General features: G+C 46.9%; 1 protein-coding gene across 1 annotated transcript in view; it reads left to right on the forward strand.

The window, feature by feature from the left end:
• UBTD1 (ubiquitin domain containing 1) overlaps nt 1-11227 on the forward strand; it is a 104162-nt gene that overhangs the window by 34069 nt on the left and 58866 nt on the right. The gene's annotated exons all lie outside the window — the stretch shown is intronic.

Consider the following 11227-nt stretch of genomic DNA (forward strand, 5'->3'; position numbering starts at 1 on the left):
CCACTGACACCAATGATGGGGTAAGATTCCTCCCACTGACACCAATGATGGGGTAAGATTCCTCCCACTGACACCAATGATGGGGTAAGATTCCTCCCACTGACACCAATGATGGGGCACTATTCCTCCCGCTGACACCACTGATGGGGCACTATTCCTCCCGCTGACACCACTGATGGGGCACTATTCCTCCCGCTGACACCACTGATGGGGCACTATTCCTCCCGCTGACACCACTGATGGGGCACTATTCCTCCCGCTGACACCACTGATGGGGCACTATTCCTCCCGCTGACACCACTGATGGGGCACTATTCCTCCCGCTGACACCACTGATGGGGCACTATTCCTCCCGCTGACACCACTGATGGGGCACTATTCCTCCCGCTGATACCAATAATGGGGCACTATTCCTCCCGCTGACACAACTGATGGGGCACTATTCCTCCCGCTGACACCACTGATGGGGCACTATTCCTCCCACTGATACCAATGGTGGGGCACTATTCCTCCCACTGATACCAATGGTGGGGCACTATTCCTCCCACTGATACCAATGGTGGGGCACTATCCCCCCCCCCCCACTAACACCAATGATGGGTCACTATTCCTCCCATTATTATCATACAGGATTTATATAGCGCCAACAGTTTGCGCAGCGCTTTACAATATAAAGGGAGACAATACACCAACAGTACAATTCAAAACAAGAGGGTTAGAAGGGCCCTGCTCCTGCGAGCTTACAACCTATGAGGGAAGGGCTGGTGAAAATAAAGGTAGTGACTGATGAGGGAAGTATAAGATTTGATTGTTCGCTGAAGGCAGGATAGGCCTCCCTGAAGAGATGAGTTTTCAGGGATCGCCTAAAAGTTGACAGAGTAAGAGATAACTGGACCTATTGTAGTAGTGAGTTCCAGAGGATGGGAGAGGCTTTGAAGCAGGGGCGTAACTACAGGGGTTGCGATTGCTACCGGGCCCCATGCTCCAGGGGGCCCAGTAGCAAACCAGTGGGTGAACTTCCAGGATTGCAAAAGTCACACTTGCGACCGGGCCCTGGCATTGCACCACTGTGGGGAGGCCCAAAGATTGCAGGAAGGGAGCCCACTGCAGAACTTGTGAAAGGATCCTGCTGCGGGACCGTAATAAAAGGCCATGCAACGAGAGTAAAGAGCCCCAGGATTAGTGGGAAGAGCCCTGGGCTTGAAGGGAAGGGCCCCGGCCAGGGATCTGGGGGGCCCTTCATGGTTTCTTGCATCGGGGCCCTGAAGGCTCTAGTTACGCCTCTGCTTTGAAGAATTCCCGGAGACGAGCATTGGAGGAGACAAGGGAGCAGAAGGTCTTGGGAGGGCGGTTTGGGTGATATTTGTAGATAAGATTAGTGATGTAGCTTGAGGCAGAATTGTAAATGGCTTTGCATGGTATTGTTAGAGTTTTTTCATTTTATTTGTTGGGCAATGGGAAGCCAGCGGAGGGATTGGCAGAGAGGAGTGGTGGACACTAAACGGTTGGTAAGGTGGATGAGTCTGGCAGTGGCATTCATAATAGACTGAGGAGGAGATAGCTTGAGGAGAGGTACCCAATCAGGAGGGAGTTACAATTGTTAAGGTGAGAATTGACAAGGGAGTAAATAAGTTGCTTGGTGTCAATGGTTGGAAAGGGGCGTATTATGGAGTTGTTTCGGAGGTGAAGTCTGCAGGATGCGGACAGTGCTTGGATTTGGGGCTGAAAGGACAGGTCAGAGTCCAGGAATTCACCTAATAATGAATGATGGGGCACTATTCCTCACACTGACACCAATGATGGGTCACTATTCCTCACACTGACACCAATGATGGGTCACTATTCCTCCTACTGATACCAATGATGGGGCACTATTCCTCCCACTGACACCAATGATGGGGCACTATTCCTCCCACTGACACCAATGATGGGGTACTATTCCTCCCACTGACACCAATGATGGGGCACTATTCCTCCCACTGACACCAATGATGGGGCACTATTCCTCCCACTGACACCAATGATGGGGCACTATTCCTCCCACTGACACCAATGATGGGGCACTATTCCTCCCACTGACACCAATGATGGGGCACTATTCCTCCCACTGACACCAATGATGGGGCACTATTCCTCCCACTGACACCAATGATGGGGCACTATTCCTCCCACTGACACCAATGATGGGGGCACTATTCCTCCCACTGACACCAATGATGGGGCACTATTCCTCCCGCTGACACCAATGATGGGGCACTATTCCTCCCACCGATGCCATGACATTTTCTTGTTCCACTGGCCACAAACCGCTCCCCGGCTTTTCGAATAGGAAGTTTGGAGACCCCTGGTCTAGTTATAACCTTGGTGGAATATCTAATATGGCGTTCATTTTTTTGACCCTTCTTGACATCTCTATCTCATTTAATAAATTGCTGGGGATTGCTATGCAAGGCTTCTCTTTACTTTCTTAATTGCTTTTCATTTGCTTTCATTAGCTGCCTTCAGATGTTCCTCCGGTCTGTGAGCTTGGCAGACGCGGCTTTTCTCTAAGTTGTAACTTTAGAAGAAATGCCACCTTTTAAATCCGATCGCCTTTCATCCCATCCAACCTTTTATTCCTCCCGGCAAGCAATCCTTTTTGTACTCTTCTGTTTTGAAAAGGCATCCAGCGGATGATGTACCTCAGAGGCATATGGCTTGCAGCTCTGCTGGAAGGACACCGGGTGTGATGACTGAATAGACATGGAAGGTGGCCGGACCGTCTTGGGATCAATAATAATAATTTAAAAAAAAAACGTCAACCGTTAATGCAGCACTTTACAAAAATAAAAGGAGACAGAAAAGTTGCTGTAAAGTTACAGCATTGCTTAAAAAAAAAAAAAAAAAAAAAAAAAAACAAAATTTTGCTTTTTAACCACTTTACCACCGGAGGATTTTGCTGTCTTACGTCCAGGCCACTTTTTGCGATTCGGCACTGTGCGACTTTAACTGACAATTGCGTGGTCATGCAACGCCGTACCCAAACAAAATTTACGTCCTTTTTTTTCCACAAACAGAGCTTTCTTTTGGTGGTATTTGATCACCTGTGCGATTTTTAAGTTTTGCGCTATAAACAAAAAAAGAGCGACAATTTTGAAAAAAATAACAATATTTTTCACATTTTTTTTTTGTATGAAATTAACCCCCTCCCCCCCCCCCCAAAAAAAAATGTAAAAATCAAAATTTATCATTTTAGGCCAATTTTGTTTTCTGCTACATATTTTTGGTAAAAAAAATCGCAATAAGCGTATTTTGATTGGTTTGCACAAAAGTTATTGCGTTTACTAACCAAGGGAAAGATTTCTGTCATTCTTGGTGTTTTTTTTTTTTAATGAGTAATGGCGGCGATCTGCGATTTTTTTTTTTTTTTTTTTTTTTTTGTTTGCGGGACTGCGACATTGGGGTGGACAGATCGGACCCTTGACTGACATTTTTGACACTTTTGAGGGTACCAGTGACATTACTACAGTAATCAGTGCTATACATATGCACTGTTACTGTAAAAATGACACTGGGAGGGAAGGGGTTAACTTTATTGGAGAGGGAGGGGTTAAGTGTGTCCCTAGGGGCGTGTTTCTTACTGTCATTGGATGTGGCTTTGTGTAACAGCAGAGATCTATGGTCCTACATAGCAGGACCGTATGATCTGTGCTTTTACACAGGGGAGAATGACAGGCGGCTTTGTTTACATTAGCCGCCTGCCTTTCTCCCTCTCCACCCGACGATCGCGAGTGACCGGCGGACATCGGCTTCTTCGGGTACGAGCGGGGGCGGGAGCGCGCCTCCGGTGGCGCGCGCTGCCCCCTATTTTCTCCCAGGCTAGTGACGTACCGGTACGTCCCTTTGCCTGAGAGGGGCTGATCGTCACCGTATATAGTCGGGTGGTGGTCGGCAAGTGGTTAAAATAACATGCAATGTCATTTGAGAGAACAACCTTTCTAGTAATTCTACTGAAGTTGTGGTCATGTGGTTTTAGAAAGTCCCTGACAACCCCAATGGCCCGTACATAAATTCCAGTGGGTGTCACACTACAGAGAAATGTTAGACTGCAGTAGAGGGTCAGACTTCAGGCATTCTACTACAAGTAGTTGTGGGCTGTTGTTGAGGACATGTTCTAGGAGACTGCTAGAGATCAATGCCATTTTGCCTTCAATTACACAGCTGGTGAAAACAGGCGATTGATCTGCGTTTTTAGCACCCTCAACCTCATGCTCTATCCTACACACTCGTATACAATTTGGGCAGTGTTGGAACTTTAAATCAGACACCGGCGAGCACTGCTCAGCGTCTCCATCCCTATATATAACAAAACTGAAGAGAAAAAGGGGATTAAAGAAGGTGTGTGTGTGTGTGGAAACCAACGGGCCCTTAGTTTGCTATACTTACCCACCAGTCTGCTAACAAGCCAAATAAACCTGTCTAACCTAATAGGTTAAACAGGGGTTTGGTTAACACACATTTGAAAAAGCATGTATAAGCTGCAGGCCACTCCAAGGCACCCTGTGTATCCTGCAGTCCTAACACTTCCTAACACTACTCAACCTGAGTGTCTCCAACATGGAAGTACATGAATGCTGATGGATGGGAAACAGGTGGGCTTGGAGATGGCCCAATCCTTCCCCAACCTGCTCCCAGCCATGACTGGTATTGAAAAACTAATGGCTATGTATTAGCCATAGGGTGCAAACTAAAAAATGACCAGCTGGTAAACACACACCCCCATCCCAGTAGTATAGATGGCAAAGGCTACTACTACTAAGGGGGGATATGTTCACCATGTATAAATATATAAGGGGGGGGGGAATGATCACTATGTATAAATACATAATGGGGGATATGATCTCCATGTATAAATACATAAGGGGGGATATGATCTCCATGTATAAATACATAAGGGGGGATATGATCTCCATGTATAAATACATAAGGGGGATATGATCTCCATGTATAAATACATAAGGGGGGATATGATCTCCATGTATAAATACATAAGGGGGGGATATGATCTCCATGTATAAATACATAAGGGGGGGATATGATCTCCATGTATAAATAAGGGGGATATGATCTCCATGTATAAATACATAAGGCGGGGATATGATCTCCATGTATAAATACATAAGGGGGGATATGATCTCCATGTATAAATACATAAGGGGGGGATATGATCTCCATGTATAAATACATAAGGGGGGGGGGATATGATCTCCATGTATAAATACATAAGGGGGGGGATATGATCTCCATGTATAAATACATAAGGGGGGATATGATCTCCATGTATAAATACATAAGGGGGGATATGATCTCCATGTATAAATACATAAGGGGGGGATATGATCACCATGTAAAAATACATAAGGGGGGGGGGGATATGATCACCATGTATAAATACATAAGGGGTCCATATAGTGAACTTGGTGTTGAGTTATTCACTTTAAGGTCAACACAGAGGACAAGGGGGCACTCTTTACGTCTAGAGAAAAACAGATTTCATCTCCAAATACGGAAAGGTTTCTTCACAGTAAGAGCTGTGAAAATGTGGAATAGACTCCCTCCAGAGGTGGTTCTGACCAGCTCACTAGATTGCTTTAAAAAAAGGCCTGAATTCTTTCCTGGGTGTACATAATTATAACTGGGTACTAATATTTTATAGGTAAAGTTGATCCAGGGAATATCCGATTGCCTCTCGGGGGATCAGGAAGGATTTTTTTTCCCTTACTGTAGTAAATTGTATCATGCTTTGCTGGGTTTTTCGCCTTCCTCTGGATCAACTGCGGGTATAGGATTGTGTCTATGGGATTGTATGGTTGGGGTTTTTTTTTTTTTTTTTTTTTTTTTTTTACTGTTTTTTTTTTTTTTTTATTGGTTGAGCCAGATGGACTTTGTCTTTTTCAACCTGACTAACTATGTAAATCGAAAGCGATTATTTTTCGTCCGATTATCTGATCGTGTGTACGAGGCATAACCCTAGATTTATAGGGCAAGTATCACTTGTTCGCGTTGTGTATTTGTTCATGCTATATTTATTCTCTTTTATTCCAGACAAAGTATCTGGGTGTGGATTGTCTTTGATTATTCAATTAATTTGTTGGCGCTACTGGTGATATATGTGGGTTCGTCCACATGATTGGATTTCACAATCTTTTTTTCTGTTGAATACTCGAACCCTACCATGGCAGCCGGAGGGGTTTGGACACATGCTGTGGCAAATTTTTAACTTGTCTTGTCCAGTTTGACAGGTGGTACCTATTGTACTCAATGGGCACTGGAAGCAATCCTTTGCTTTTCAGAGGGTGGTACAGACTGCCCCCCCCCCCCTGCATACACAGGACTTTATAGTCTTTCATATTTTAATACTTCCACATTTGTCTTCCATTGAGACCCTCTACCGTTACCTAATTATTTTTTATTTTTTTAATGGATTTTTAGATTTTTTTTATTTTTTGTTCCCCGTAAGGAATTCTGATCCATTAATAGTGTGGGGTGGGGGAGGTGGTTTAGATCAGCCTTTCTCAACCAGGGTGCCCAGGCACCTTGGGGCGCCTTGAGGTTTCTTCAGGGGGTGCCTTGGCAAAATGCCTAAAAATTGCCCAAAAATCGTATACAAGCCAGCGTGTGGATCAAGCCTTACTTTGTTCCACAAAACCACACGTTTTCATTATTCACCATTACAACCTTCTAGCCACCGGCATCCTAACAACCAATGACGTAAGCAGTTGGTAAAATGGATGTTGGTTGTCTGCATAGCATCCTTGTTTGATTCTCCCCTGTTCCTTTCTGTTAGGGGTCACATTAGTTGAGTGATGGAGAAAGGAAACAATGGAATACTAGTCAGTACCAGTGTGCAGAAGTGTATTTGATATGGAAGAAGAAACCTCCTCTAATGTTGGGTGTCCTATGTGTGTGGATGTTGATGCATTATATAAAATTATTAAAACTAGCTTTTTACATTTTAGAATGGGGTGCCTCAAGGCTGTCCATAATTTTGGAGCGTGCCTCCGAGGCTGCCCATATTATTTGGAGGGTGCCTCCGAGGCTGTCCATAATTTTTGGAGGGTGCCTCCGAGGCTGTCCATAATTTTTGGCGGGTGCTTCCGAGGCTGCCCATAATTTTTGGCGGGTGCTTCCGAGGCTGCCCATAATTTTTGGCGGGTGTTTCCGAGGCTGCCCATAATATTGGCGGGTGCCTGGAGGCTGCCCATAATATTGGCGGGTGCCTGGAGGCTGCCCATAATATTGGCGGGTGCCTGGAGGCTGCCCATAATATTGGCGGGTGCCTGGAGGCTGCCCATAATATTGGCGGGTGCCTGGAGGCTGCCCATAATATTGGCGGGTGCCTGGAGGCTGCCCATAATATTGGCGGGTGCCTGGAGGCTGCCCATAATATTGGCGGGTGCCTGGAGGCTGCCCATAATATTGGCGGGTGCCTGGAGGCTGCCCATAATATTGGCGGGTGCCTGGAGGCTGCCCATAATTTTGGCGGGGGCCTCCGAGGCCGTCCATAATTTTGGAGGGGGCCTCCGAGGCTGCCCAGAATTTTTGGAGGGCTCCTTGACTGAAAAAACGGTCACACTGGTTTAGATATAGGAGTGGATTACTATTTGATGGTTTCAGTTGTAAAATGCATATGATATAAAGAGATCTATAATGGTGTACATTTTACAGGGGGTGATTATTTGCTGATGTGGCAGTTTTCAGTCGATTTATCAGCAGATATTCTGTATCCAGTTGAAAACACAAAAACTTGATACATTTTATTTATGTATGATGTCATTGGAAGCATGCCAAGCAGCTTGTGTATCTTTGTAATGATACTCTGTACAATCCTATATCGGAGTTGACTACCTCTGCTTTGGGCTGATCTATGTATCCGCTCACCGGCCACTTTATTAGGTACACCTTGCTAGTAGCGGGTTGGACCCCCTTTTACCTTCATTCTCTGTGGAATAGATTCTACAAGGTTTTGGAAACGTTCCTCCGAGATTTTGCTCCATAGTGACATGATAGAATCACACAGTTGCTGCAGATTTGTCAGCTGCACATCCATGATGGGAATCTCCCATCCCATGTGGTGAGTGTGGAGGCCATTGGAGTACAGTGACCGGATCTGGTGAGTGTGGAGGTCATTGGAGGACAGTGACCTCATTGTCATGGTGAAGAAACCAGTGGTGAGATGATTGGAGCTTTGTGACATGGTGCATTATCCTGCTGGAAGGAGCCATCAGAAGATGAGGACACTGTAGTCATAAAGGGATGGACATGGTCAGCAACAATGCTTAGCTAGGCTGCGGGGTTTAAACCATGCTCAATTGGTAATAAGGGTCCAAAGGGTGCCAAGAAAATGTCCCCCACTTCATTCCAAGACCACCACCAGCCTGAACCATTGCCCCCCCTCCCCTCCCCCACACCACTACACCACCACCAGCCTGAACCATTACCCCCCCTCCCCCACACCATTACACCACCAGCCTGAACCATTACCCCCCCTCCCCCACACCACTACACCACCAGCCTGAACCATTACCCCCCCCCTCCTCCCCCACAACATTCCAAGACCACCACCAGCCTGAACCGTTGCCCCCCCCTCCCCTCCCACGCACCACCACACCACCACCAGCCTGAACCATTACCCCCCCTCCTCCCCCACACCATTACACCACAACCACCAGCCTGAACCATTACCCCCCCTCCCCCACACCACTACACCACCACCAACAGCCTGAACCATTACCCCCCTCCCCCACACCACTACACCACCACCACCAGCCTGAACCATTACCCCCCCCTCCTCCCCCGCAACATTCCAAGACCACCACCAGCCTGAACCGTTGCCCCCCCTCCCCTCCCACACACCATTACACCACAACCACTAGCCTGAACCGTTGCCCCCCGCCCTCCCCTCCCACACACCACTACACCACCACCAGCCTGAACCATTACCCCCCCCCCCACACCATTACACCACAACCACTAGCCTGAACCGTTGCCCCCCGCCCTCCCCTCCCACACACCACTACACCACCACCAGCCTGAACCGTTATCCCCCCTCCCCCACACCATTACACCACCACTAGCCTGAACCATTACCCCCCCTCCCCCACACCATTACACCACCACACCAGCCTGAACCATTACCCCCTCCTCCCCCACACCATTACACCACCACACCAGCCTGAACCATTACCCCTCCCCCACACCATTACACCACCACCAGCCTGAACCGTTACCCCCTCCTCCCCCACACCACTACACCACCACACCAGCCTGAACTGTTACCCCCCCCCCTCCCCCACACCATTACACCACCAGCCTGAACCATTACCCCCCCTCCCCCACACCACTACACCACCACCAGCCTGAACCGTTACCCCCTCCTCCCCCACACCATTACACCACCACACCAGCCTGAACCATTACCCCCCCTCCCCCACACCACACCATTACACCACCAGCCTGAACCGGTGATAGAAGGTAGGATGGATCCATGCGCCAAATTCTGACCCTACCATCTGAATGTTGCAGATGAAATCAAAACTCGTCAGACCAGGCAATGTTTTTCCAATCTTCTATTGACCAATTTTGGTGATTCTGTGCTAATTGTAGCCTCCGATTCCTGTTCTAAGCTGACAAGGGTGGCACCCGGTGTGGTCTTCTGCTACTGTAGCCCATCTGCTTCAAGATTGGATATATGGTGTGTGTGTATAGAGATTGTATTCTGCATACCTTGGGTGTGACGAATGGTTATTGGAGTTACTGTTGCCTTTCTATCATCTGGATCCAGTCTGCCCATTCTCCTCTGACATCAACAAGGCATTTTCCTCCACACAACTGCCGCTCACTGGATATTTTCTCTTTTCCCCACCATTCTCTGTAAACCCGAGGGATGGTTGTGTGTGAAAATCCCAGAAATACTCAGACCAGCCCATCTGCCACCAACAACCATGTTCAAAGTCACTTAAATTCCCTTTCTTCCCCATTCTGATGCTGGGTTTGAACTTCAGCAAGTTGTCTTCACCGCATCTAGATTCATAAATGCATTGAGTTGCTGTCCTGTGATTGGCTGATTAGCAATTTGTGTTACCAAGCAATTGAACAGGTGTACCTAATAAAGTGGCCGGTGGGTGTAGATGGCTAGGTGCACACATGAGCGTCTTCAACCATTTTTTGATTATTTTTGCACACTTGATTGTTTTAGTTATTTATTAAGGGGGGGGGGGTGTTTTCAGGCTTGAGCATTCTTGTTTTAGCCAATGGAAAGCTAGCTAGGCCTTGTTCACACAGGGTGATGACGTGAGTGCCCCATACAGGGCCATGTTTTGCCAGCATGGGGATGCTCAGGTGTTGTGTGCATCCATGCATCGGTGTCCCATTGTTATCTATTGGGACCCAGAGAGAGTTCAGGGACTTATATGGATGTCATATAGGGACCTAACAGCTGTGTCTTTGTAGCTGTGTGTCCCAATAGACAACAATGGGATGCTGGTTCTGGGATGCATGCAACACCTATGCATCCCTGTGCCGCCCAAACACCGCCATGCATGGGGCATGCATGTAATCGCACCGTGTGAACGGGGCCTTATGTGCGTTTTTCAGACACTCCTATTCAAGCCGTTCGGGTCTAGAAATATAAATATTACTGATTATGCCGAACATCACATGAAAAGGACATCTGATGCCGGGCTGCTTACACTGGGTATGGGAGTAGGGAGCGCTCTGTACTGATCTGGATTGGTGAGCAGAGTCAATGTCCCGGCAGCATCCATTTTTGTGTTTTGTAAGAAGTTTTATTGCGTTGGTGTTTCTGATATTTATGATGTATAGCGAGTCTCAGGATGACCATAAAACATGTAAAAAAGAGTGCATGAGCTAGGAAAAGTGTATGCAATATTTATTTACAGCATCCATTACCAGACCAATAAAACGGGCCAGCAGATGTAAATTGCTCTAAATGTACAACGTCAGGGCTGGGATGGCTAATTTTTTTTTTTTTTTTCCTTCAGGGTCAAAAGATAAGATCATAGGTGTGCACAGCCTTATTGCATTATGGTGTGCATCCCAAACCTTAAACACGCATACATTGTATGGAGGTATAGATAGAGGGACGTGCGGTTCAATGGATACATACACTTGATAGTTTACAACCTAAGGGGTTAAACTCGGAATTAGATTTAAATCTTTTCATTTA

The sequence above is a fragment of the Pelophylax lessonae genome (assembly GCF_965119305.1).
Source record: "Pelophylax lessonae genome assembly, chromosome: 9".
Classification (NCBI taxonomy): Eukaryota; Metazoa; Chordata; class Amphibia; order Anura; family Ranidae; genus Pelophylax; species Pelophylax lessonae.